Source organism: Vulpes vulpes, chromosome 5 (genome assembly GCF_048418805.1).
Source record: "Vulpes vulpes isolate BD-2025 chromosome 5, VulVul3, whole genome shotgun sequence".
Classification (NCBI taxonomy): domain Eukaryota; kingdom Metazoa; phylum Chordata; class Mammalia; order Carnivora; family Canidae; genus Vulpes; species Vulpes vulpes.
Window position 1 is genome coordinate 108487893 of NC_132784.1, and position 25548 is coordinate 108513440.

The window sequence follows — 25548 nt, forward strand, 5'->3', positions numbered from 1 at the left end:
CTAATTCTAAAATGTGATGAACAGGATCTCTTCCTTCCACCCTCCCAAAACAGGAGAGAAGATGAGAGCAGGAGCTGTTTCTCTGCTAGTTAAATAAGGAATTTTATTATCCCATAAGAAATCCCCATGGAAAGGGTTAGAGAATTAGAGATAAACTCCCCTTTTTACCAGATAACAAAATAATAAGCTGAACACTTGAGGGCTTTAACAGAGCAAATAACAATGAGGTTGTTTTCCTCTTTGTAAAACTTGGGTACATGAATCATTTAAATTGCAAGAGGGATTCCTGGAAGTAGAAAACATAAACCCTTTTAATCATCCGAGCTTTCCGAGGTGACAGGAATCACATAATAATGTGTGGTATGGAAAGAATTAAGGTCTGGATGGCCAGACTGAAAAAAATACTTTGTGTTCTTGGAATGTGGACTGTAACAGTTAGCTCCAGGGCCACCTTCACTGCCCAAAAAGGGTCATTCAACTGCCCATCTGTCGGTTGTGCACATTAACATGGATTGTTTCCTTTTTAATTCCAATATGGCATAGAGGGCTGCAGGAGTTTATGTCCAAGGCTCCCTATGGGGGACAGCAGTTGAGGTTATTGACTGATTGAGCACAGGTGCCAGACCCACTCTGGCAGCCTAAATTGAAGCCAAAGCAGGCAGAGATGGGCTCTACGAGCTCTTGAATGGTACTTTCTACTGTTTTGTGTCTTCTTTCTGAATGTCAAGGCACTCTTCACTGTGTACCACATTTCTGATGTCCAGAAAGATGCCTTTGGAAGAGCCAGACTAGAGAACTGTCCTCTCTCTTAATGAAGGTTGATTTATCCCTGAGTGGCCCTGGGAGGAGAACTCCAACCGCAGGACCCAAACAAGGAGGTTCCCTCTTAAATGATTATTTCATTCATGTAACCCACAAATATTTATTGAACATCAACTAAGTGGCATGCTTTGTGAGGATGGGACTGGGCAGGAGCTAAATCTCAGGGTGGCTTCGATACCCTAATGTCACAGATTCTCTGACCTTCGTGTCACCAGGACCTGTGGAAGCCCCTCTTGGACCAGCTGTATTATTTGGTAGTTGTTAGGTGCTGATATCTGCCTCCTTTCAGACCTCATTGCCTCTCCGCTTGATCATGTCAACAACCCACTCCATCCCTTGTGGAACCACTCTGTAGTTAAAAATGCCACATCCAAACTTCTTAGTCTGGAATTCAAGAATCTTTGTGGCTTGGCCTTGATCTCCTCTCCAGCTTCAGCTTCTGTCTTTCTCCATTGTGTACTCTATAGTCCAGTTCCTTAAATATCTTAGTAGTTTCTTAGGGTGAGGCCTTCCATGTCATATCCCCTCTGCTTATAAAATTGCAGAACTCCTACTCATCCTTCAGGGCCCAGACCAAACGCCCTTGTCCACATCCTATAACTCTGTAATAGGCTGAATAATGACCCCCAAAGATACCTAGGTCCTAATTCCTAGAACCTGAAACCATGTGACCTTATACAGCAAAAAGGAACTTTGTCAATGTGATTTGTTTGTTAAGGATCTTGAAGTGGGGAGGTTATCTTAGATTAGGTGGGCCCTAAATGTGATTATAAGACTTCTCACAAGAAGGAGGCTGAGGGGGATGTGACTACAGAAGGAGAGGCAGGAAATGTGATGACAGAAGAGGTTGTAGTGATACAGCAAAGAGGTTCCTAGCCAGGGAATGCAGGTGGCCTATAAAGGCTGGAAAAAGCAAGGAAGCCAATGTCCTTTGGAGCTTCCAGAAGGAACCAGCTCTGCTAGCATTTTGACTTTAGCCCAATGACACTGATTTCAGACTTCTGGTCTCCGGAGCTACAAGAGAATTAATTTGTGATGTTTTAAGCCACTACGTGCGTAGTAATTTGTTACAGCAACCATGTAAAACTAATAGAAAACTCCTTAGCAGTTTGCTCCTCAGAGACCTGTATTCATGTTTCTGTTTGAGGACCAACCACATATTCTATGGCTGCCTTTCCCCACTAGCCTGTGAATTTCTCAAGCATGGGCATTGAGTCATTCGTCTTTGTATTCTCAATGCCCCACACTGGGTTTGGACATTGTAAGCCCTCATTAATTGTTTGAGGAAAGAAAGGGATGGAAAGAAGGAGCCAAAATTTAAAAAAAAATTTCCACTAGGCATCTCTTCACCATGTTTGTACCCCCAGCACCCTGTGCTCGTGCTTTTCTATGACGTTTTGCAGCTTCCTTCTGGTCCACAAAACTTCAACCAGCCCATACTTAAACTGCTGTGTGAGGAACTAAGGTGGGGATAAAAGAAAACAAGAAGATGCTCTACTCTTTCCAAGGCCAAAACTTACTCTTCCGGGGAACTAGAGGATAGAGTTAATTGCCAGATGTTCCCATGGAAAAAAAACACTCCCCATATGAGAACATCTGTGCAAGATCTACACCAAAATAGAACTTTTTTGAGGACCCACATCCTTGTTGCTGCTTGTTATGGTACCTACATTTTTTGTTTGGGTGATATTTGCCAGTACAGTTCCTTTTTCCCAGGTCTAGTGCAGCCTGGTCATTTTGCCAAATCACTCTTACCAAAGGATGATTATACAACTCTTCCCTGCAGTGAAGTCCAAGCCTAAGGACACACCACAGCTACACTTGAAGATTTTCTGAACCTGCATCAGCAGCATGTTGACAAAGCACTTCTTAGGGCTGGCCCCCTCTGGCATGGCCAAGTGTATCCACTGTTTGCTGAGTCTTCCTGGTCTGTTGCTTGGATGCTGACCTCATTTGCCACATTCTTGAGGCAACTCACTGCAGACTCCAATGTTCTGTTCCGGAGTTGACCCTGACCAGAGCAGGCTTCAGAATGACAAATGTAGACAAGTCTGCCAGGAACAATTTAGGCAGACTTTTTGGTATCCACTCTTGGGTGTGAGGTGGGAGGTCTCATGTTGCTAAGTGTGCTCAATTATAAGCACTACTTATTTTTTTATAGGTGAATATGGAGATATCGGGAAGACATGATTTGTCCTTGCCTTTCTTTGAAGGTGAAGCAAGTTCACACGAGGTGAGTTGTGGAGTTAGTGAAGGAAGGAAGGCTCTGAGCATTTGGTTAGGATGGGCCCACAGGTGGGAAAGTGGTGAGCTTTGCAGAAAGATGCTGTGCTAAATAAAACTAGAGCTTCGCAAGCAAATGGATTCAATAGACTCCTGGACCAACAGGAAGAAGCAGTCTGTTGGGAAGTGGCCAAAGGCATTAAGAAATTGAGCAAAAGCCTCAGAATTTAGGAGCCAAAGCAGAGGGTATGAGATGCCTCAGCTGACTTCGCAGACAAAGGAGACTAATACAAGGTCTGTATACAAATAGCGTGTAGCCTATTTCCAAAGCACACAGTTACCCATTCTCCATAAATACCTAGTGCACAGGCATCAATATTTCTCTTCTATTCTTCCTTTTAGCTAACATCATGCTGGGCACAAAGGTGTTCATAACTGTTGGTAGATGCTTTGTAATCAAGTCCTGATGCAAACATTAAAGAGTAGTTACTTAGTAGATGAGGAAGCTGAGGCTCCCACTTGCTTACAGACCACGGGTCAAACCCAGGGCTCAACTCCAACCCTGGCCTTATGGCTGGAAGTCCATTTTTCCTTTCTGCACAAATTCATAGGAATCACATGTATTCCTACATCTACATTCTGGCTCTCCCTTTCAAATTATGCCATCCTAAATCATCTTACTGGAGCTAATAGCAAGTAATAAAATGAGCATATTTCACTTTATGTTCTTTCCTCCTCCCCCTAAGGAGAAGGCAAAGTCATAGGTTAAAAAGGAATGAGGTAATAGACCACTGAATGTTCAAGGGCTGGATTTCCCCCAGAAGACCTACCAATTTACAAAACCGGGTCAATACACCCAGGTCCTAATTTAAAGAGCTCTCAGGTAAGTGCACCAGCACAAATCAGTCAAATGAAGCACAAGCCTGTGATGCTGGGTGTGAGCAGAGACAGCCAGCACCGTGCAAGGAGAATGGCCTTGAAAAAGTGAGATCTGAGTGTGACCCTGCTTCTGCCACTTCAAGCAATGTGGCCTTAGGCAAGTCCCTTCGCCTTCTCAGCCTATTTTCTTATCACTGAAACTAAGCTAACAACATCCACTTTATTTTTTTAAAAATATTTTATGTATTTATTTGAGAATGAGTGTGAGCAGAGGGAGAGGCAGAGGGAGAGAATCATTAAGCAGATTCCCCACTGAGCATGGAGCCCAATGAGGGGCTCAGTCTCACCACCCTAAGATCATGACCTCAGCTGAAACTAAGAGTCAGACGCTTAACTGGCTGAGCCACCTAGGCACCCTACAACATCCACTTTTTATCCAGACTTGTGATGAAAAATACCTGAAAAAATAATAGGGACTTCCAGTTTATGGCCTGGTATAGAAGGAGCTTGGAGGTAGTTGTGTGGTCCTAACGAATAAATAAAAAGTTCAACAAAAAACTATTTTTTAAAAAAAGTCAACAACTCCTCTTACATTCATCAGAAATGTGATGTCAGAAAGCAAACCACTGCCCCACAATTGGAGGGACAGAGAGGCAGTTACAGGAAACCACAACTCACCGGTGCAGAAACCCACAAGCAGACACCTCTGTAGAAACCCATACCTTGGCAGGATATCTAAACTGCGATTGACAGACTGCTGATGCCTTGGTGTGGGCAAATCTGAGAATGAAAACCTCCACAAAGGTCCCTTCATATGGGAGCCCCACACTTTGGTGAGCTTTTCGTCCAAGAACACTATCTAATCCTCACAATGAAGATGAGAGAAAACACTCCTCCTGCTTCTGGCAGAAGAAGCAACGTCCCTAAAGACCTATTTATTACAGTTTCTTTGACTCTATACATCACATCCATTTATCAAGAAAAAAATTACAAGGCATTCTAAAAGGCAAAAATCACAATGTGAAGAGACTGAACAAGCATCAGAACCAGATATGACAGGAATATTGGAATAATCAGACCAGGAATGTAAAACAATCTAGTTAATATGTCAAGGAATCTGATGGAAAAAGTATACAGCATGCAAAAACAGATGAGTAATGTGAGCAGAGAGATGGAAGTTATAATTAAGAATAAAAAAGAAATGCCAGAAATCAAAAACATTGTCACAGAAATGAATGCCTTTGATGGACTCATTAGTAGACGACACAGCAGAGGAAAGATTCTCTGAGTCTGAGGACAGACACATCAGTGGAAACTTCCAAAACTGAAAAGGAAAGAGGAAAGACTGGAGGAAAAAAAAAAAGAAAGGAACAGAATATCCAAGAACTTCGATACAACTACAAAAGATATAACATATGTGCAATAGGATATGAGAAGACAAAAGAGAGAAAAGAGCAGAAGCAATGTTTGAAGGTATAATGATAGAGTATTGCCCAAATTAATGTCAGAGATTGAACCACAGATTCAGGAAGCTCAGAAAATAATAAGCAGGATAAACACCCAAACAAAAAACCCACTACCACCAAAACCAAATCAAACCAAACCAAATAAAAACACCTGGACATACATTCGGATCGTAGAAAATCAGATAAACAACAAATCTTGAAATAAGCTAGCAGGGGCAGGGCTCCTTATTTATAGTGGAGCAATGTCTCCACTATCTGAGCAAGAAGAGAGTGGAGTGAAATATTTACAGTATTGAGAGAAAAAACCCTCCAACCTAGAAATCTGCATTCTGCAAAAGTATTCTCCAAAAGTGAAGAAATAAAGACTTTCTTGAATGAAAAAAAAAATGAAGAGAATTTGTTGCCAGTAGATCTGCTTTGAAGATTTGAGTAAATTATTGAACCACTTCGAATCTCAGTTTTCCTTTCAATAAAATGAGCATAATACAGGTCTTCCTTGACTTACGATGGGGTTACATCCCAATAAACCCACTATAAATTGAAAATATCATCTCAAAAATACATTTAACATGTTTAACCTACTGAGCATAGTAGTATAGTCCAGCCTACCTTGACATGTAACATAACTCTTACATTAGCCGGGAATTGGAAAAAAATCACCTGACACAGAGTCTGTTCTATAATAAAATGTTGATGATCTCATGTCATTTATTGAATACTGTCCTGGAAGTGAGACAGGGTGGTGTGTGGGTACAGGACAGTTGTAAGTGCATTGGTTGTTTACCTTCGTGATTGGATGACAGGGAGCGACATCTCCCTGCTGCTACCCAGCATCAAGAGACAGGATCATATTGCATGCTACTAGCCCAGGGAAAAGATGAAAATTCAAAATTCTACTAAATAATATTGCTCTTGCACCCTCATAAAGTCAACAACTCATAGGTTGCACCATCATAAGTCAGGGACCGTCAGTAATGAGGACAACAGTCCCTAATGCCAGGGCGTGTTCTGTGTACTGATTTAGGTACTGGCTAAAAAACAATCAGCACAGTGTCAGATACAAAATGGTTGCTTAAGAAGGGATACTTGTGGGTCACGTGGGTGGCTCAGTTGGTTAAGCGGCTGACTCTTGATTTTGGCTCAGGTCATGATCTCAGGGTTGTGGGATCATCCAGTGTGTTGGGCTCCACAATGTGTGTGTGGCCTGCTTAAGATTCTCCTTCTCTCCCTCTACCTAAAAACAGGGGGGATACCTGTAAGGATTATTAGCTAACTCTCTTCCCACAGCTCAATTTTGGATCTTGCAAGTGTTAGACAACAAGGGGAGGACTTCTTCACAGGGGTGGGACCACTGCTGGATTCCCCATTTCTTCCTGTGGTTCTTTGGGTCTCAGCTTCTATTCACCAGTGGCCACACCAAGAGAGGGCCATTCCTTTCATCTTTTTCCTTTCTGTCTCCTTTCCCCGATGAACTTCCTTCCCATTTTCCTAAGAAAACAGAAGCCACCAGAAAAGCACACCCACATGCTTCCACCTACCCAGCTACCTGTACGTGTGCCAGTGTGTTCTTCTTTGTCTCTTGTGACCATGGGCAGGTTGTCCATCCTACTATCCAAGGTCACTCCCTCTTCCAGGTCCCATGTCCTCCCGCCCACTCCAGGAAATGACCATTCTCTCCCTCATGCCATCTGTGTTTTCCTCTCTACTTCCTTGTTCTCACCAGCTGTCCTCTCAACATGCTGTCTGATCTTAAAAAAAACTCTTGCCTACACAGCCTCCCCTCCCCCCCAACCCTGGTATTTCTCTCCTTCTTCCTAAGTGGTCTGGACTGACTGCTGCCTCCAAATCCTCTTTTCCTATTTTCTGTTGAAATTCTCCAATCAGGATGTTGTTCCCACAACATAGAAACCAGGGACCTACAAATTGTTAAATCCAATGGTTAACCATTCACTTTCATCTTACGTCCCCCACGAGCAACATTGGACACAGAAGAACAAGTCCTTCACCTCCAAACACTTTCTTAGAACATTAACCTCTCCTGACTGTCCCCCTGCTTCACCAGCTGCTCATTGTCACATTCCGGGCTGGTTCCTGCTCCTCCGACTGTGAAGTGCCTCAGGACCCATCCCTCAGCTCTCTTGTATCCTGCATCAATGTTTACTCCTACGGAAAACTCATTCAGTCTCTATGTTTCAGCTGAAAAATACCAAAGTTGTCTATACCCATACGGATGGCTGCCACGTTTCTAACTACCTTCTGAGTTTCCTTCTACATTCCTATCTGTCCTTCAAACTCCCAGGGAGGCCCGACCTGACCACCCTGATTTAAAGCTGCCTCCACTCCACTGGGCCACTCTCTATCCCTCTCCCCTACTTTCTTTTCCTTCATAATTTTTTTTTTACCTTCTAATATACAGGATAACCTATTAACTGAGCTTATTTTGTGCTTCCAAATTTTGGAATGTAAGCTGCATGAGAGCAGGAATTTTGTCTGTTCTGCAGCATGGTTTTCTCAATACTTCAAATAGTTCCAGGCACATAGTAGGTGCTCAATAAATACTTGTGAAAATGGATGAATGGAACGATGTCCTTACAGCAGTGATTCTAAAATTAAGGGACAGAAAATCATAACTGAAAACACCCATTTTCACACCAATGGGTGGTCTTGATTTCTAACACATCTGTTTATTCTTACCTTGCAAACAGATCTCAGTCCTTATGGCTGTCTGGTATTGTCAGCTTCCAAAGCACCATAACACTGTTGCCTCCAGAACCCTATGAGCCAGGTATCTGAGCCCCATGAGGTTGGGGGGATACCATTCTATTATCATTCTATAATAGAATGAATGCATCCCCTAAAGTCCACATCCTAATTCCCAGAACCTGAAAATATACTATAATACATGGCAGAAGGGACTTTGCTGATGTAATGAAGGTTACAAATCTTAAGATAGGGAAGTTAGCCTGGATGATCCAAGTGGGACCAATCTAACCCCATGAGCACTTAAAAGCAGAGAACTTTCTCTACTGGAAGCAGGAGAGATGTGGCTGAAAGGTCAAAGAGTCCAAATGGGAGAATGAGTCTGCCCTTGCCATTGCTGGCTCCTCTCTCCTCCACCCCAGCTTTATTCAGGAGGATACAGAATATTATCAGAAAAATATTACCTAAATCAGCACTAGAAAGAAAAGAATAGAGGCTGTTAATAAATTAGTCTTTTCTGAAAATGCCTGGAATATTCATGAGTTGGTAGCCCAAAGTCTTAGCAGTCATACTTTCAAGCAACTCTGGGCTTCCCCTCACCCAGCTTTTTTGAGGCATAATTGACATGTAGCATTGTGTAAGTTTACGGTGTACAATGTATTGATTTGACACACTTATGTATTGCAAAATGATTGCCACTGTATTAACACCACTGTCATGTTGCATAATTACCATTTCTTCTTTGTGGTAAGAACATTTAGGACCTAATCTCTTAGTGGCTTTCAAGTATATAGTTCTGGACTATAATCAGTATTCTGTGCATTAGATCCCCAAAACTGTCTTCTAACTAGAAGTTTAGACCCTTTAACCAACATTGCCCCATTTCCCCCACTCCCAGCCCCCGGTAACCACTCCTCTACTCTCTGTTTCTATGAGTTCAACTTTCAAAAATTTCATATGTAAGAGAGACCACAACAGTATTTGTTTTTCTCTGTCTGGCTTATTATAATATTTGGATATGCATGTATAATATTATATATACAGTCATATCTATATCCATTCATGCCTTGATGGACACTTAGGCTGTTTCCATGCCTTAGCTATTGTGAATAATGCTGCAGCAGACCTGGGGGTGCATATATCATGAGCCAGGGAATGCAGGTAGCCTCGAAAAGTGACAACAACCTCTGTCCAAGAGCCAGCAAAGACACTGGGACCTCAGTCCTACTGCTGCAAGGAACTTAATTCTGCCAACAACCTGAAGGAGACTGGAAGCAGATTCTCTCCCAGAGCCTCTGGATCAGAGCCCAGCCTGGCCAACACCTTGATTTTGGCACTGTGAGCCCATGGGTGGAGAATCCACCTGTGCCCACTTGGGCTTCTGCCTAAACTGCGAGATGACAAATGGGTGTTATTTTAAGCCACTAAGGTTGCAATAATTTGTTACGACAGCAATGGAAAACTAGTACACTTGTGTAGCTATTCATCACTGAGTGATCAGGAACCCTGAAATATTTGTGACAGAAGAGCTTTCTTCCATCCAAGAATCAGGCCTACTTTGAGAGATCTGGCCTTCTCTCAGCTTCCCAAAGATGTCAGACTGATGCTTTGAACATTATTAAAACACCACTTTCTTTTTTATTCCCCCAGTGTCAGAAATTTAAATGAACCAACATAATGGAGGTTGTCCTTTATTTTTTTTCAGGTTGTGGGGGAAACATTTTAGAGACTTTCCCTCCACATGGGCTGTACTGGGTTTAACTAATGGTCTGATGTTCTATAAAGCTTCAGGAGAACTAAGAAATGGCTGCTTTTATAGAATTAGCAAATGCCACCAAAACTAAAGGTCAAGCCTAGTTGACATTAAATACAGTATTTCCAGTGGGACAATGCAGGTGCTTGAAAGAGTGGATCCCACAAGCCCCTGCCATGCCTATCCTCTGAGCTTATTTTGAGTGCTAATGGAATCCAGTTAAACTCTTTGTCAGTCCCTGGCCTTTCCCACCTGCGACCTATATTAGCCACAATAAGTCTGTTTTCACAGACAAAGCCCCCTTGGTGACCTATGTGGAGAAAAGCAGTGTGGCGGGTTCCATGCTACAGATGGTACATTCGCTCATGCTGGCTTCTCAGGGGCCCCCAGCCCTGCCAGCTTGCAGCATCACTGTGAGCTGGAGCTTGTTTATCATCTCATGTCGCTTTGGGGGACAGAGAAACAAAGGAGGATGGACACAGAGCAGATTGCAGCTGAGCTGAGTTTGCACAGGAAACTGAAGCTTGAAATAAGGGCCTGGTAATCTGGGGGCTTAAAGAAGTAGAGAAGGCAGGCATTTAGGGGGACTATGCTCAGAGTTGTGAACCAGGCTATTATAAGTGTGAATTCCAGCTCTACCATTTCTTAGGTGTGCATCTTTTGGAATGGCTTTGACTTTTCTGAGCCTCAATTCCCTCATTTGTACAACAGGGATAGTATTAGATTAAAAATAATATAAATGAAGTAACATACGCTCCTTATTACAGTGTCTTCTGTTACCCACACCCTGCTTTATTTTTATCCAAGGATCTGACCACCATCTGACGTCAACACATTTACATGTTCATTGTTTAACGTCTTCTCCCCATCTACCAGAACGTAAGCCCCATGAGGGCAGGGACTTTGTTCGTTCACCGCTGTATCTATGGTGCTGAGAGACAATGAGAGGCAGGAGAGTCTTGTGGTTAAGAGCAAAAGCTCCAGAGCTGGATTGTTGGGTTCTGATACACACCTGAAAACCACTAGCTGTGTGAACCTGGGAAAATCATTTAACTTCTCAGTGCCTTCTTCATAGGGTTGTCCCACAGATTAAGGCACTGATTCCTGAAAAGTGCTGAGGAGCGTGCCAGGCCCACAGTAAGTACTCAATAAATGTTAGCTAACAATAATAATGATGATTAACAACAAGAATAATACCTGGCATATTGTATGCAGTGCGTTAGGACTGGCCAAATGAATGGTAAATATTTACAATATTTACGCTCTTGGAACTAAGCGTAACGCATAGTAAGTCCTCAATAAATGAGAACTCTACACAGTGGCACACCAGTGTTTGTTTAACAAACTGGTTCTGAAGGCTGATGTGGGGTGTCTGCTGAGGTGAGCTACCAGCCTGACACCACTGAGCGATTGGGGAGAGATGCCCAGTGACACCCCATTACAGACAATTTCTACCGTATAGGTGAGGACATAGACAATAGCAAAATAATTAGGAAATTATGATTTTTATGTATGTCACCTTTGTTTTAATATAATTTAATTGTAAGTTTGTATAATGTAATTTTCTTAATTGCTGAGCTCATCTAATTTTCAGTAACAGGTTGTCTAGTTTCCTGAAAATTGAACAGTTGGCTCCCCAGAGCCCAGTACAAGCTAACCCACACACACAACTGGCTGGATGCTTGCTACTCTTCTGGGCATCAATAGATGCCCTTTCCGTGCTTCCGAAAAAGTGAATAAAGAATAGCATAAATGCGTGTGCAGCCATGTGAGGCAGACCTCTCTCCCAGGCAAAGCCTGGAGTCAGATCCCTAAGAGGAAATAAACTGATCTAACTTGAACACACTTGGCCAAACCAGGTGAAACAGCTCAAGTCCTAGGCCAATTCTCCTCAAAGGGACAGCCTAGATTCCTTGACTGTGCTAGAATTTCATTGTCTCTGGAAGTGCTGCAAATAAATGAGTCATTAAACTAATCTTGGGTATCTCTGGACCACATGGTCATTTAGGAGACAAGACTTCAGGGATTTGTCTGGAGGCATGAGCAGAGAGGATGATTGAGTGTCACCAATGTTGGTAATCACTGTGACAGTTTCCTCTACCCTTAGCTCTATATTCAGGAAAAGAAGAGATTCAGGGAAAATCCAGTCTAGCCTGGTAATCTTTTTTTTTTTTCCCCCGCTCCACTGATGACAATCCCAAAATAAGTTTAATTCCTCTGGGCCAGGGCACGATCCTGGGGACCCGGGATCGAGTCCCACGTCGGGCTCCCGGGGCATGGAGCCTGCTTCTCCCTCTGCCTGTGTCTCTGCCTCTCTCTCTGTGTGACTATCATAAAAAAATTCCTCTGGGCCATTTCTTGGAGTGGGGGCATTGTGGACCTGCATATGTCCTGTTAGTAGAGGGACCCACTATCCTGTTTCTCTACTTTCCCAGTTGTAGCACTGAAAGTCCAGAGCCTCAGGAAACCCCCTAGTCCTGAGCAACCAGGCCAGTTGCTCACCCTAACTCTTGGCCCTGTAGGCCCAGATTCCTATACCTTTCAGGAGAGTCTTAGCCAATTATTCTAGAAAGTCCTTCAGATGAAGGCTGTGGAGTAGCAGCATGCATAGATAGACCTAAGAGGCCAAGAATTAAAAGTGAGGGCATCTTGGTTTGGGCTGCTATAACAGCATATCACAGACTGGGTGGCTTAAACAATAAAGATTTATTTCTCATAATTCTGGAAGCTGGAAGTCCAAGAACAAGGCACCAACAGACCTGGCGTCTAGTGAGAACCTGCATCCTGATTTGCAGATGGCCATCTTCTTGTTGTATCTTCACGTGGCAGAGAACACACACACACAGAGAGACAAAGCAAGTTCTCTTGTGTTTCTTCTTATAGGAGCACTAATCACATTCATGAGGGCTCTACCTTCGTGGCCTTTTTACCTCCTAAAGTCACCACCTCCTACTTCCAACACCTTGAGGGCTTAGGATTTCAACATATGAATTTGAGGGGCACATCCACATTTAGTTCATTGACAGAGACATCACTGCGAATCTTCCTCATGGCCAGGGGATGCTCAGAAGTGGTCCGTAAAACTTGACAGTGGTACCATGGAATAGAAAGGGACATCTTCATTTGGACAGAAGCACAGCCTCATTGTGCCATTTCTACTTTGTCTTCCCACTTGGATCAGTCCTGCCCATGAAAGTGGCAATCTGGCATATTTGGAGCAGAGGAGAAATGTCTTTGTTTCGAGCTTTAACACTCAAGATGCCTCCAGGGGCTCTCCCCACCCATACCACGTAGGGGTTGAGGACCAACACTCACCTGCATCAGAAAGAGGAGCCAATAGAGTTTGGGATGATTTTCTAGCCCCTACCAGAGAGCAGATAAGACAAGTGGCCTTCCATAGGAATAGAGCCAAATCCCAAGCACTGGCCTCCAGAGCAACTGTTTTATGAAATGATTCCTCCATCATTCCAGTTCTTGTCTTCATTCTCTACAGCCGGCAGGCCACCATGGTTCTCTGTCACTTCTCTTCCTTAGGCTCCTTCAAGAGCCACAAAAACTCCCTTCCCTTGCTCCTGCCTCATCATGATCTACTTACTCAACCAGTGCCTCAGAGGCGAACTCCTCCAAAAAACTTTTGGCACAAGAATTTGTCACTGTGGTTTTCATTTCTTGAAATTCTGTTTGGTTCCTTTTTAAACCCATCTATTCTTTCTCATTCTGACCACTTCTTGTCTTATGGTTCCTATTTCTCCTGTCAGCTGAGTGTGGTATGTAATCATGGTGTGATACAGGGTATGGCTGCCTGCCAAGTAATCAATATGGAATCGATCATCAACCAACACTACCAGTTTTCAAAAGTGACAGTAGTAATACAGACAAAATGTTAATTCTGAAGCTCGAGGAAAATGGAAAGGTATTTCTCTTTCATGTAATCATCTAGGTCAGTGGGTGATTCTGATCCATACATGTAGTCACTGCAGAACCAAGATTCCCTCTACCTTACTTTTAGTCATTCTGAGGGCATTGTCCTCTTGGGCATGGCTGAAGCTGTGGCAACACGCCTGAGTTGCAGTCACATGGAAGGGAAGGTGGCATGGAGGAGAAATCCCTACTGTTGTCAGGTGCCAGCTGGGAAGTGGCACTGACTTCTGCTTTTATTCCACTGGAGGGAACTGAGCAAGCCACATGGCCACATCTAACTATGCAAAAGGCCAGGAAATGTAGGGTAGTGAGGCAGTCATATGCTCCTCTCTGAGTCCATCATTCTGGAGGAAGGTGGCCATGATTTGGCCAGACAGCTTCAGTCTCTGTCATAGTAGTTAGGAGGTAAGTACTGCAGTGGGTCTGCTGTTTCAAATCTAGCTCCATCATTTCCCAACTGTGTGGTCTTGGCTAACCAATCCGTACCTTGGTTTCCTCTTCTCTATAGTGTGTACAGTGTTAGTCTCTGATTCAATGGCCTGGGGGGAAGGGTACCACATGGAAAGTGCTCACAACAGTGCTTGGCATAGAGTAAGTACTTAGAATTGTCGTAATCTGAAAGATTCATATTTTATAGTCCTTTCAACTTTATTTGGTTTTTCTCTAATTTTTAGGGTATCAATTTTGTTATTTCCTCCCTTGAGCACTTTTTCCTCATGAAACTTGTTTCCTGGTGTGGGCCAAGGATTTTTTAGATTTTTTTAAAATTTTTTAAAAAAATTTAATCTTACCAGCAGCAGAGATCATTTCTTTTGGATCCTCATATGCCCAGGATTGTGGATTCATCCCTAGAGAGGATTTCATTGGTTGGATCAGTTATCATTTCCATTTCTCAATTGGCAAACTGGCATTCTGCACCATCCAGGTAATTTTGACTGAATATTCAAGCATGATTCATACTTAGAATTGTGATTTCTCTAAGGTTATGTTATTTCTGTAGAGGGTCTCAAAGATGATGGGAAGCTCCCCAGGCTATCAGGGTTTTTCTAGTGTTCTCTTCAGGAAAGGGAAAGCCTTTGAGGTTCCTTGTCAGAGGTAAGGGGTTCCCTTTCATATCCTCACCTTGTACAGGCCTGAGGCTTCATTTCTTCTTTCCAAGTGGGCAATAAAATCCCCAACCTGGGTCCTCTCCCCTCTGCTCTTTCCCCTCTGTCCAGCCCCCACTTTCTAGCATTAGCTCCCATCCACCGCTCAAGTTTTCTGGTCCTTTTTTTTTTTTTTTTTTTTTTTGGCACCTAAGAATTTTCTTCTCTTTCTTTCAGATACAGCTTTTTAAAATACATAACTCAGTTACATATTTAAATAAATTTTTAAAAAATGTTTTACTGAGCATTTCTGTGTGCTAAAAGTGGGAGGGGTCTTCTACATCTGCTCTGTCTGCCACATTCTTCACCAGTGTGTTCTACGCCATGAGACAGAGAAAGAATCCCTTTTGGGGAGAGCACTGTGTGTGTTTGAAAGGACTACATTAATTAGCCGCTTCCTGGGGTGGGACAAGGGAGAAGAAAGGTAACCCTGACCACCCACCACCCATTGGTGTGCTCCTACACTGTGATTCCAAAGTCTGGTCCCTCCCTGTCCTCCAGGAAGATAAACAGCATCACTCTTCCACTTTCTGGGTCCTGCCAGATGGATCAACCAGCCCCACTACAGACAGAAAAAGGTTTAATGAATATTTTTGTGTTGAAGGCCCTAAAAATCACAGGAATTGGACCAGAAGAGAAACAAAGAAAGGGAAGCAAGGGGCTTCAGTGTCTGGGCTGAACAGAGAGGGACTTTGGCCCTAAAGTGGCAAAGGGAGTGATCAGAGAGGCACCGAATAACACACTCAGCATGGGGCCTTGGGCAACATCAGGGCAGGAGCCTCACCCTGCCTGGGCTTTGGAGCCTTGCTCCCTGGCCCCAGCACCAGCACCTGCACTCCATCCCACGGCACCCCACCCCACAACCGCTGTGCTCTAGGACTCCCCCCTGAGCTTCAGGGCCACAGGCTGGAAAGTGCCGAGGGGATAACCTCCTACACTTCATTAATAATAACCATTACAACTCAAATAGCATTTTGCAATGCAAAAAACACAGTATTTCAACAAGTATTTTACAACAATCCTGTGGGGTGAGTATTCTTAGTTTTATTTTGCTAACTGCATCAAATTTAACACAACTCCACTGGGAAAAAAGTAGGGGGTGAAAAACAATTTGTATTTTTATAAAGCTCTATTATTTCCTTGTACCCATCCTTACTAGGTATAGTTTTACATGATTAAAAATATTAAAATCACAGGCTAAACTCTTTGTGTTTAGATTATTTCACAAACTTCAGAATGAATCTTTAAAAAAAAATTAAAAAGAACAGCTGCTTGACTTACTTTCACCTAAACAAAAAGAGGACTCACTCAAGCTGTTTCTTCAGAACCAGGACTCAGCCTTAAAGGCCACCTTGGCCTCTTGGGTTAAAGGAAGCAAAATGCCAGTAGCCTTAGAACAACTCTTTTGTCTATTTCAAGCCAAGAGAGTTCCAGAATTTTGATGTGCCATCTCAAAGCACCTCACTACATGCTGAAGAGTTGTAAAAAGTACAAAGTGCTGGGCAGTGATGTAATTCCCTTATTTTATTATAGTTTTCATTTTACAATTGGAGAAACTGAAATTCAAAAGGGTTCATTTAATTACTGAGCTTTGGCAAGGCTGCATTTTACAAATGGGTAAATAAGGCCCAGAGAGATGAAATAACTCCCGGAGGTCACACACAAAGTGAGTGGGAGTGTCTGCACCTGAGCCCAGTCAGACCTTTTGATCAATCACTGAGAGCTAATTCTATAGCAGGTCAAAGGATGGCTTCAAGGACCATGTGTGTTTGATGGGCCCATTTCTTCTTGAACCAAGCCCATCATTGTGAATTTTCAAATACTAGTTAATACATACACAAAAATAAAGGCTTAGGGTGGCCAGTTGTAGGAACAGAGAAGTGTTCTCTGCTCTAAGGTTGCAAACCACACTCAAAACCAACTCAAAAAGCTCATGCTGTACTCCCCTCTCAGGTTCCAGACCCAGGTTTGTGGCTTTGGCTTGTGGCTCCGGTTTATGACTGAGGGAGCCCAAGTCTGGCAGGTGTGTTACCTTGACCAGGTCAAAGTGACCTGAGACACAACATGGCTTGCTTCCCAGCACCTCCAAAGAAACAACCAGTCCCTGATCCAACACATACTGAGTCCTGTTTATGCACCATCCCTATGCTAGACTCCGGGGTGGGGGTGGGAGGATCAGCAGTCAGAGAGAAAGGCAGGGAAAACAAAGATGAAAGAAGTGAACAGGACACTGTATCTTTGTTTGGAAAAAAGCAAAACAAAACTTGCTTTTCAAGTTTTGAGGAGAGAAGATAGCTCCATAGGGATATTTAACAAGACAAAATGTAGAAGGAAAGTCCCAAAAGAATGTACATAATGGGTGAGGGTTGTCAAGGTAGTTCAAAGGATGACAAATGGCAGCAGGGAGTAGTGAAGCAGACATCCTGGTTATGAGATTGGTCCAAGATTTGTTACAATCTTGCTACAAGAAACATAGCCTCCAGGAGACCGACCCAGAGATTCCCTCTTGGTAGGAAAACCCTAGAGGAGGAGAGAACGGATGGATAATCATCATTAGACTAGATAGCAAAAGAATGTTCATTTGAAGGTCATTAGACATTTAGCTGACAGTCAGCTCGGTGGGTGGGTGAGTGGGTGGTTAGTTTTCTCAGAGAAGTCTCAATCCCACTATACTTTCCAGAAAAGAGGTTAAGCATTTTATCAGAAATGTTAATGTCTTCCCACAACTAGATTCTAAAATTCATCTCATCTCACAAAAAAAAATTCTGTCCTAGTCTACATTTAGGACAATATTTCCTTTACCCCATGACATCTGTGTCTTTCATGGCTGGGTCGACCCCTGCAAGGCAACAACGACCACGAAACTCAATTCATATTGTGTTGGTGTGCTGTCAGAGGCTAGCTCTAGACTTGGATATATACCCTCTGAAGGAGAAAGATGACCCCAATTAGCTTATTCTTAGGGAAGACACACATAGGGGTGGACCCAGGTGTAGTTATGCCTCAAACTTGTACTGTTTGGGGGACATTCTTTAAGAAAAAAAATACAAAATTACAAATATATAATGAGGCATAAAAAGGCGTTTTTATTTGGGGGAAGAAAAGAAATCATGACAATTCTTGGATGCTTGGAGAGTCAGGTTCCATTTTCACAAACCTTCCCAGAAATGGGTCCAACTGCATCTCCACCTGCCACCAGGATGCTGAAGTTTTAAGATTCATTTATTCCTTCTGTAGATTCACTTAGAGCCTTTTCTTCCTCCAGGCAGTCAGCACCCTGCCATTCAGTCCCCATTGACTAAAGCTGACAAAGAAAACCAAGGGATTAATCTGTGCATGGATTCAACAAATAATCGTTGACCACCTTTATGTGCCAGACATGAGCTCAGCTGGAAACATGCTTTCCATGAACTGAACATGACATCTAAGGATATTTGGAGCAAGTGGATTGTGTCACTTCATTTCCTTGACAGTTTACTGAGACTTGCCTGTACATGGGGCCTGAGCCAAACAACAACCACACGAGATAGACACAATGGTTACTCCCATTTTGTAGGTGACAAAAACCATGGTTCAGAGAAATTAAGTAAATTAAGAAGTTAAGTGGATGGTGGAAACTGGAGGTTAAGCCTAAGTCTATCTTCAGAATCAGAGGCCTTATCCACATTCTAGGTGTTCAGCATCTAGGAGAGCCATCTGTTTGTAATGCACACATGCCCATGCACACATATAATAGATAATATGTACCTATTCTGTGCCATTTATAAAGCATTTTCACATATACTGCATCAGCCATCTTTCCAGCAGTTCTGTGAAGAATATGGGAGAAGACTAGGGAGATCCCTAGGCCATCATCCTGTTTTCTAGCTGTGGGACCTTGGATAAATCACACCCAACAGTCATGTAAGGAGCTGGATGTAGTCCTTTCTGTAACTCAAGAGCTCTGGCATCCTTTGATCTACGACTGCCAACCCTGACCTACATCCCTCCCCACAGGCCCTTGATGATCCAACTGTGAGAAAACCCTGAGCACTCTGGCCAAATGCCCCCAGAGCTGAGGAAGTCACTAGAAGCTGGAATTCATCCCTGCTCAATAGTTGCCCAGTAGTGGCTTTCTGAGGCCTGACTTTATGACTCAAGTGCCTGAGGAGCAGAAGGCTCATGGTAGGGCATGTAAGAGTCCAGCCAAAAGAAAGGCTTTATTCCCACAACAGTTCTTCCTGCCTCACTTTCCCTTCCCAGTGGCTAAAAAGAAATTCTTCTGCCTGTGATAACTGGAGCCCATTGGCAACTCCTGGCTGGGCCACATTCCAGACTCTACTCTTCGAGTGACTGGGGACACAGGGGGCAAGGGGTTCTACAAGAGAAGGTCAGGCTGCCAGTGATAACCCTGAGGGACAGGGAGGGCTCCAGGATTCCTGAGCCACATTTTAAGGAAAAGGAGAAACTAATTCCTAAAATAATTACTCTCTTTAAAAAGTTCTTTGTGTGCATTTCACTGTTTCTTGCTTTAAGATTCTATCACACTTTCTCCTTTCTAAAAAAAAAATATTTTCTGTTCAATTCATCTCCATTCCTTGGTGCTTCAGGTTTCTCATCTGGGCTAATAAAGAACTTTGGGAGATGGGCAGTCCCCTAAGATTGGGATCAGATTGTCAAAGACAGTCGTGATCCTGAAAAATTATGAGGGGTGGTAGGGCCACAGTGCTGAGACAAGAACAAAGAGTTTTAAAAGCCTATGGGTCGACGATGTAGGGCAGGTACATCGAGAGCCTTTCTTCTGAGATCATAAGCAACTGTTTCAATTAGAAGATGTCCTCTTATAAAAATGGACTTATGCGCTTGTGAGGTCAAAAGAGGCAATGCTGGTTTAAAATCCTTGAGATAATTAAATTGGGAAGAGGAATATCAGTAAATTAATTAGTTGTAAATTTCCTATGCACAAAGCTCCAGGTCTGCAGTTAGTCTAGACACTTGTCATTGGGAATGATTTAGCTACAGCAACTCTGAGCAATCACCCCACCCTCCTCTTGGACTCATGGTTGCCATCATAGCCCCCATTCAATCAGTTTTGGAATCCAAGGACCTTGGGATTCTGAGTTTTATTCACTCTCTGGAGCTTGCAGAAGGATCTAGTTTCTAGGGGTCCTTCCCCCCTACAATTCATTGGCATGTTTCTGCCAGTAACTCCTCATAAAATAATATTTAATTCTAACATTCAGAAGACTTCACTAGTCCCCCTTACCTACAGAATGAAAAACAAATTCTTCATCTTTTTTCCCCCAATCCCTTGGATTTTTCAATCCAAATTTCTTCTTTCCTGCTGTCCCTTCATGAACTTCTCTCCAGTCAACTTGCCCCATTCATTGTCCCTCAAACCCACCAAACACATCCAATGCCCACACCTTTGGCCATCTCCCTTCCTGCAGAGCCTTGCCTCATCTTCTGAAACTCTGGTTCCCATTTGGGCCTCCTCAGCCTCCCTTCCCTCTTCCATGAGTCTCTCCTGGAGCCATCCCAGTTTCCATGGCTCCTCTGTCTGACATCTTGACTATACCCTGCTCATCTCTTATATACCTGTCTTGTGTTCTAGTTTAATTGGCTTTGTGATGTCTTTCCACCCTGGGATGCAATTAGAGTTCCTTGGGGACAGGGGTTTGTGTTTAGCCATTCTGAAATCCCTGCCATGCTAGATGCGGTGTTATGATCTCGTAGGAACTCAGTATTTATCAAGAACTTAGCACAGACTGCCTGGATCAAAATCCTCAGTCCACTGTTTAATGACCACGTGTCCTTGAGTTATTTGGCTCTCTAAAGCTTCTGTGTCTTCACTTGTAAATGGAAATCACAGTAGCACCCACTGCAAAGTGGAGTAGTGAGGATTGTGTGAGATAAAGCATGCACAGTGCTCAGGATAGTCTGATACCCAGTGCTCAGTGCAGGTGAGCTGCTGTTATCCTCAACACCACCACGAGTCCTGTTACCAGAATCTAAACATGTGAAAATTCAGGTAATCCTGAGAAGTGTTGGGCTATCCCTTAAGTGAAGATGGCCTCTTTGAACCAGCACAGCAGTGAGGCAGCTCTCTCTAACACACATAGAATAGGGACCAACTGTGACTTCAACCTTGTAGATGTCTGCATGGAAATTTCAGATAAAATGACAACTGGACAAACCAGAACTAGATTACTAAGGCTGCCTCAAACCAATGGTCTGCAACCAACAAGTTGTCACTTTTGAGTAGCCAAGAGAGATTGACCCTCGCTCTCCAAAATCTATGGAGATCTCCATGACATTGGCATAATGTGTCTTCTCTGTGGCCCTTCCAACACTTTCAGTTCCCAATCAACCTTTCAGTCCCCACACAACCTATGTCCACCTCATCCTCCTGGAACCACTGTCCCCATCAGTGAGAGTAAGACTTTGAGAATATAGGGGTGCCTGGGTAGCTCGGTCAGGTAAGTGTCTGTCTCTTGATGTCTGCTCAGATCATGATCTCAGGGTCATGAGATGGAGCCCTGTGTTGGAGTCTCTGCTTAGCTAGGAGTCTGCTTGAGATTCTCTCTGCCCCTCCTGTTCGTGCTCTTTCTTTCAAATCAATAAAGAAGAATAATACAAGAAGGAAGAAATAAAGAAAGGATGAGAGAAAGAAAGAAATAAAAAAGAAAGAAAGAAAGATAGGAAGAAAGAAAGAAAGAAAGAAAGAAAGAAAGAAAGAAAGAAAGAAAGAAAGAAAGACTGAGAAAATAAAAATATCTTCTAATTAGAAAGCCTTGGGGACTCTGTGTTAGGGTCAGAGCCCAGAGCTGTACCATTAGTACACCCTAACCCCTACTGTTAGTACACCCTAACCACTAACAGTAACTGGGAAGTGGTTACTGCTTTTCTGTTCTCTTGTATTCCTCTTAGCTCCTGTCCTGCAGTTGTAGACAACAGGAGTAGCATATCTAACTGCAGTGAAACGTCACTGTGGAACCTACTTGCTGTGCCCCCACCCTTGTCCTGTGATTACCACTACTCTCATGGAGTGAAGGAGTAGGTCCTGCACCACCTTTAAAAGAAAAAAATATTTATTTATTTATTTGTTTGTTTGTTTATTACTTATTTATTTATGAGAGAGAGACAGACAGACAGACACAGAGAGAATGGGGGATCAGGGGCAGAGAGAGAAGGAGAGAGCATCCCCAAGCAGACTCCCCACTGAGCACAGAGCCTGATGCAGGGCTCAATCCCAGGACCCTGAGATCGAGACCTGAGCTGAATCCAAGAGTAGGCCACTCAACCAACTGAGCCACCCAGGTGCACCGCCCCTGCCCCCTGTCCCTACACCACCGTTTAATGTGTCCTCAATGCACTATCTTCCATGCCGGGAGGAGACCTTGCCAAGATGGACATCATGCTTGTTAATAAATTAAACCAGCATGTGTCTGGCTCTGCCCTAAGTACTGGGAAGCAAGTGATAAATAAGACATGTTTTCTGAGGCTTGCTTGGCCCATCATCTAGGCACTGAGTGGCAGAGAGCTTTTCTGAAACCTAAACTGCTTTTGTCACTGCGCTGCCCCCTGCCTCTCCCCACTCAGCCAGAGCATCTCTTCAGCTCCATCTCCAGGTTATCAGAAACACACAAGCAGAGTGGGAAAGATCTAGGATGTGTGGTTTAGAATGTGAACCGTGGTTCCCACTCCGGGAGAACATCTGTAAGTGCAGCAATTGCTCACTGGCGTCTGCAGAAGTCAGGCGAAGAGAGCCATCACCATTCACACTCAGTTCTCCACGGGGAGGCAAAGGGCCCCTTGGGGGCCATGTGGAACACACTTACACCCTGATGGTGCTTCATCAGAATGTGCATGTCCTGACTCCGCCCAGCCAGAGACTCTTTTCCTTGTCCCCAGGTGCATCTTCCTAGAGGCGATCACTCCTCCTCCCAGGATTGCACAGCCTTGAAAGTGATTTGGCTTGATAGGAGCCTTGGAAAGACCCTCAGTAATCTGTATCCCCCTGGTGTGGTTTGCCTCCTTTTCACCAACTATGGTTCTTTCATTACTCCCAAAATCGGGCTCCAAGGTCACTCCCTCCAGGAAGCCTTCCCAAACTTAAACATCCCCACCACCACCACCACGACCATCTCTAATCACTTATTTGCTCTCACCTTCCAGCAGTCAAACAGTTTTGTGTTCCGGCTGGATTGTGTCATTCTCCACCTGTTGGCACATTGTGAAGACTGCAGATTGTTTATCCTTTATCTGAAAACTGTGGAGTTGAATGTGTTTCAGAATTCAGAACTTTCCAGATCTTAGAAAGATAATAGAGGTCCTAGGGTAGCACCCATAACCAAACACATTCATAGTTGTTCAATAAAACATGAATAGGCACGTGAAGTGGGATACATTAAGGTTGTAATCAGCTGCTGATCCATCAGTTTGGGTTGGGTTTTCCATGCATGTGTTCAGTATTTCCAAAGCGTGGATCTGGGCTGCTAATAAGAGCCACCACCACCGAACCTCCCCCTGTGCCAAGCACTCTGCTCTCGTGTTATCTCATCCGGCCCCACGGCACTGTCACAGGAAGGAGGTGTTATTTTCCACATGTGAGACACGAGGAGAGCAGAGCTCAGAGGGAGTGTAATTTGCCCAAGGTCAAACCTCTAAAAAACAGAGGAACCAGTGTTCAAACCCAAGCCTGCCTGCCCGTCAGCTTGATGCTTGATGGCCAGACAGTTTTCATACCAAATGTGCTTCCTCTCACATCTCCAATTACAGTGTTCCATATGCAAGATGGAATATATAAATGCTTGCCAACGATGAAAACAAACAGAGGAACATTTAATTTTTTTTATTTAGTAATTCACAAGTTATGCTTGCCTTCTTCCAAAAAGAAGTGCCTCACTTAAAAAGTTAGTCAGCGCTGGGAGGCAAGCACGAAGCCTCTGGCAGCCCAGATGTGACCGGGATGGATGAAGACACCAACGAATAATGTCAGCTGATAGGTCACAATTGGGCAGTGCATGGGCCATGCTGACGGCCACGTGTGTTCAGCTCATGTGGAGTTAATGGTCAACATTTAGAGCTCAGGAGGTTTCAACTAAAAGCCAAAATAGTTTTTCTTTATAAATGTCAAAAACACTATTTTAATTGTTCATAGAATTCCCTCTCTTGAGAAAATTAGATATTCCTACAATGCAGTGTTTTCAATCCTTCGTAGCTGTGGTCAGCCAATGCTGGGTAGCAGCAGCCTCAGGTGGAGTAAGCCATAGCTCCTCCACTCCTCCCACCTGGATTCTGAGGGAATCTGAGTCTGGGAGCCCTGCATCTGATAGAGAGGACCTGTGTCTGATATCTTGCCCTGCCATGCTCCCCGCAGGCCGGCAGTCTGTTTACTGATGTGAGTGAGGCAGATGGCTTGTGTAGCTCTTCTATTACCAATCAAGGACTTGCAGCAGCGTGACTCTAGAAGATCATATTTTCAGCACCATCCTGGTCACCAACTTGCAGCAAGGACAGAGAGAGACATAGACCTACAGGCCGCATTTGTGTGTCCCAGGAACAAAAGAAATCTGAGGGGACTAAGCACAGCCATCAGGCCCGGGACGCAGAAGGAGGCAGAGGTGGCTCTAATGTCAGCTCCTAAAAGGGAAAGCTTCTGATGTGCGACAAAACCACCAGAACCCAGGCTCCACCACCCTTAAAAGGAAGCTGAGAAAAGAAAGCTAACCAAACAAACATTGCTTGGGGCCTTGGCTTACTTCAAGTTCCATGATCAAAGGGCCTACAAGAAACAGTGTCACAGCAGGATGAGGCTCCAGCCACCTGCTGGCTCCCTGGGTTTTCCCAATTCCCAAGATGACCACAGCTTCATGACCTTCCTCAAGTTGAGCAGACACCTTATGGAAGGCCCAGCAGAGTTCACATTGGAATCAGAATGTGAAGAGAGGCGGGTTTTCCTTTTCCCCCATGTTGGGAAGCCAGATGTTTGCCAGTTGTGACCTGAAACCCACTGTACAAGAAGCATGTGCCTTCGGAACCATCAATTCCCAACACCGAGTCCCTCACAGGGGACCTCTTTGTGTCCAGAACTATGGGGAGGCTCTTGGGAAGAAATAGAAAGGTAGCGGTAAAATCCAGACAACCCATCATGCCAAAACTTGTCAAGGGCACTGTGGGCAGAAGGACCTTGAACAGATTGGTCCACCTGCCGTCTTGGAAGGAGTGACACAGTGATGGCTCTACCCCTTGCCACCAGCTCCACTTGCTGTCAGACACACTCGGAAATCTGGTGATTGGCTTCCGAGTGAGCATGCCCTCCCGTCAGTATTGTAAATGGAATGGAGGCAATTATTTTGCTAGTCTTCTGAAAATTTATAAATTTTCCAGATCAGATCAGTTTGTTGGGCCTGGGACAGAAAGCCCAGTGGGCTGTGTGTCCCAGCATCCTGGGAGATGAGGTGCTGGCCAAGTGCAACTCTCTGGGAGCCAGAAATGTAAAAGCATACATGGTAAATGCATCATTGTTTGGTTTGGACCTGAGAGGCAAACATCCAATTTGAGATCAAATAAATTGATCCTGGGCATGAGTAAGCTTTTTAAATAGGACTTACTCTAGAGAAGTTTAAAAATTAGAAGGAAGAGCCAGGGAAATGCT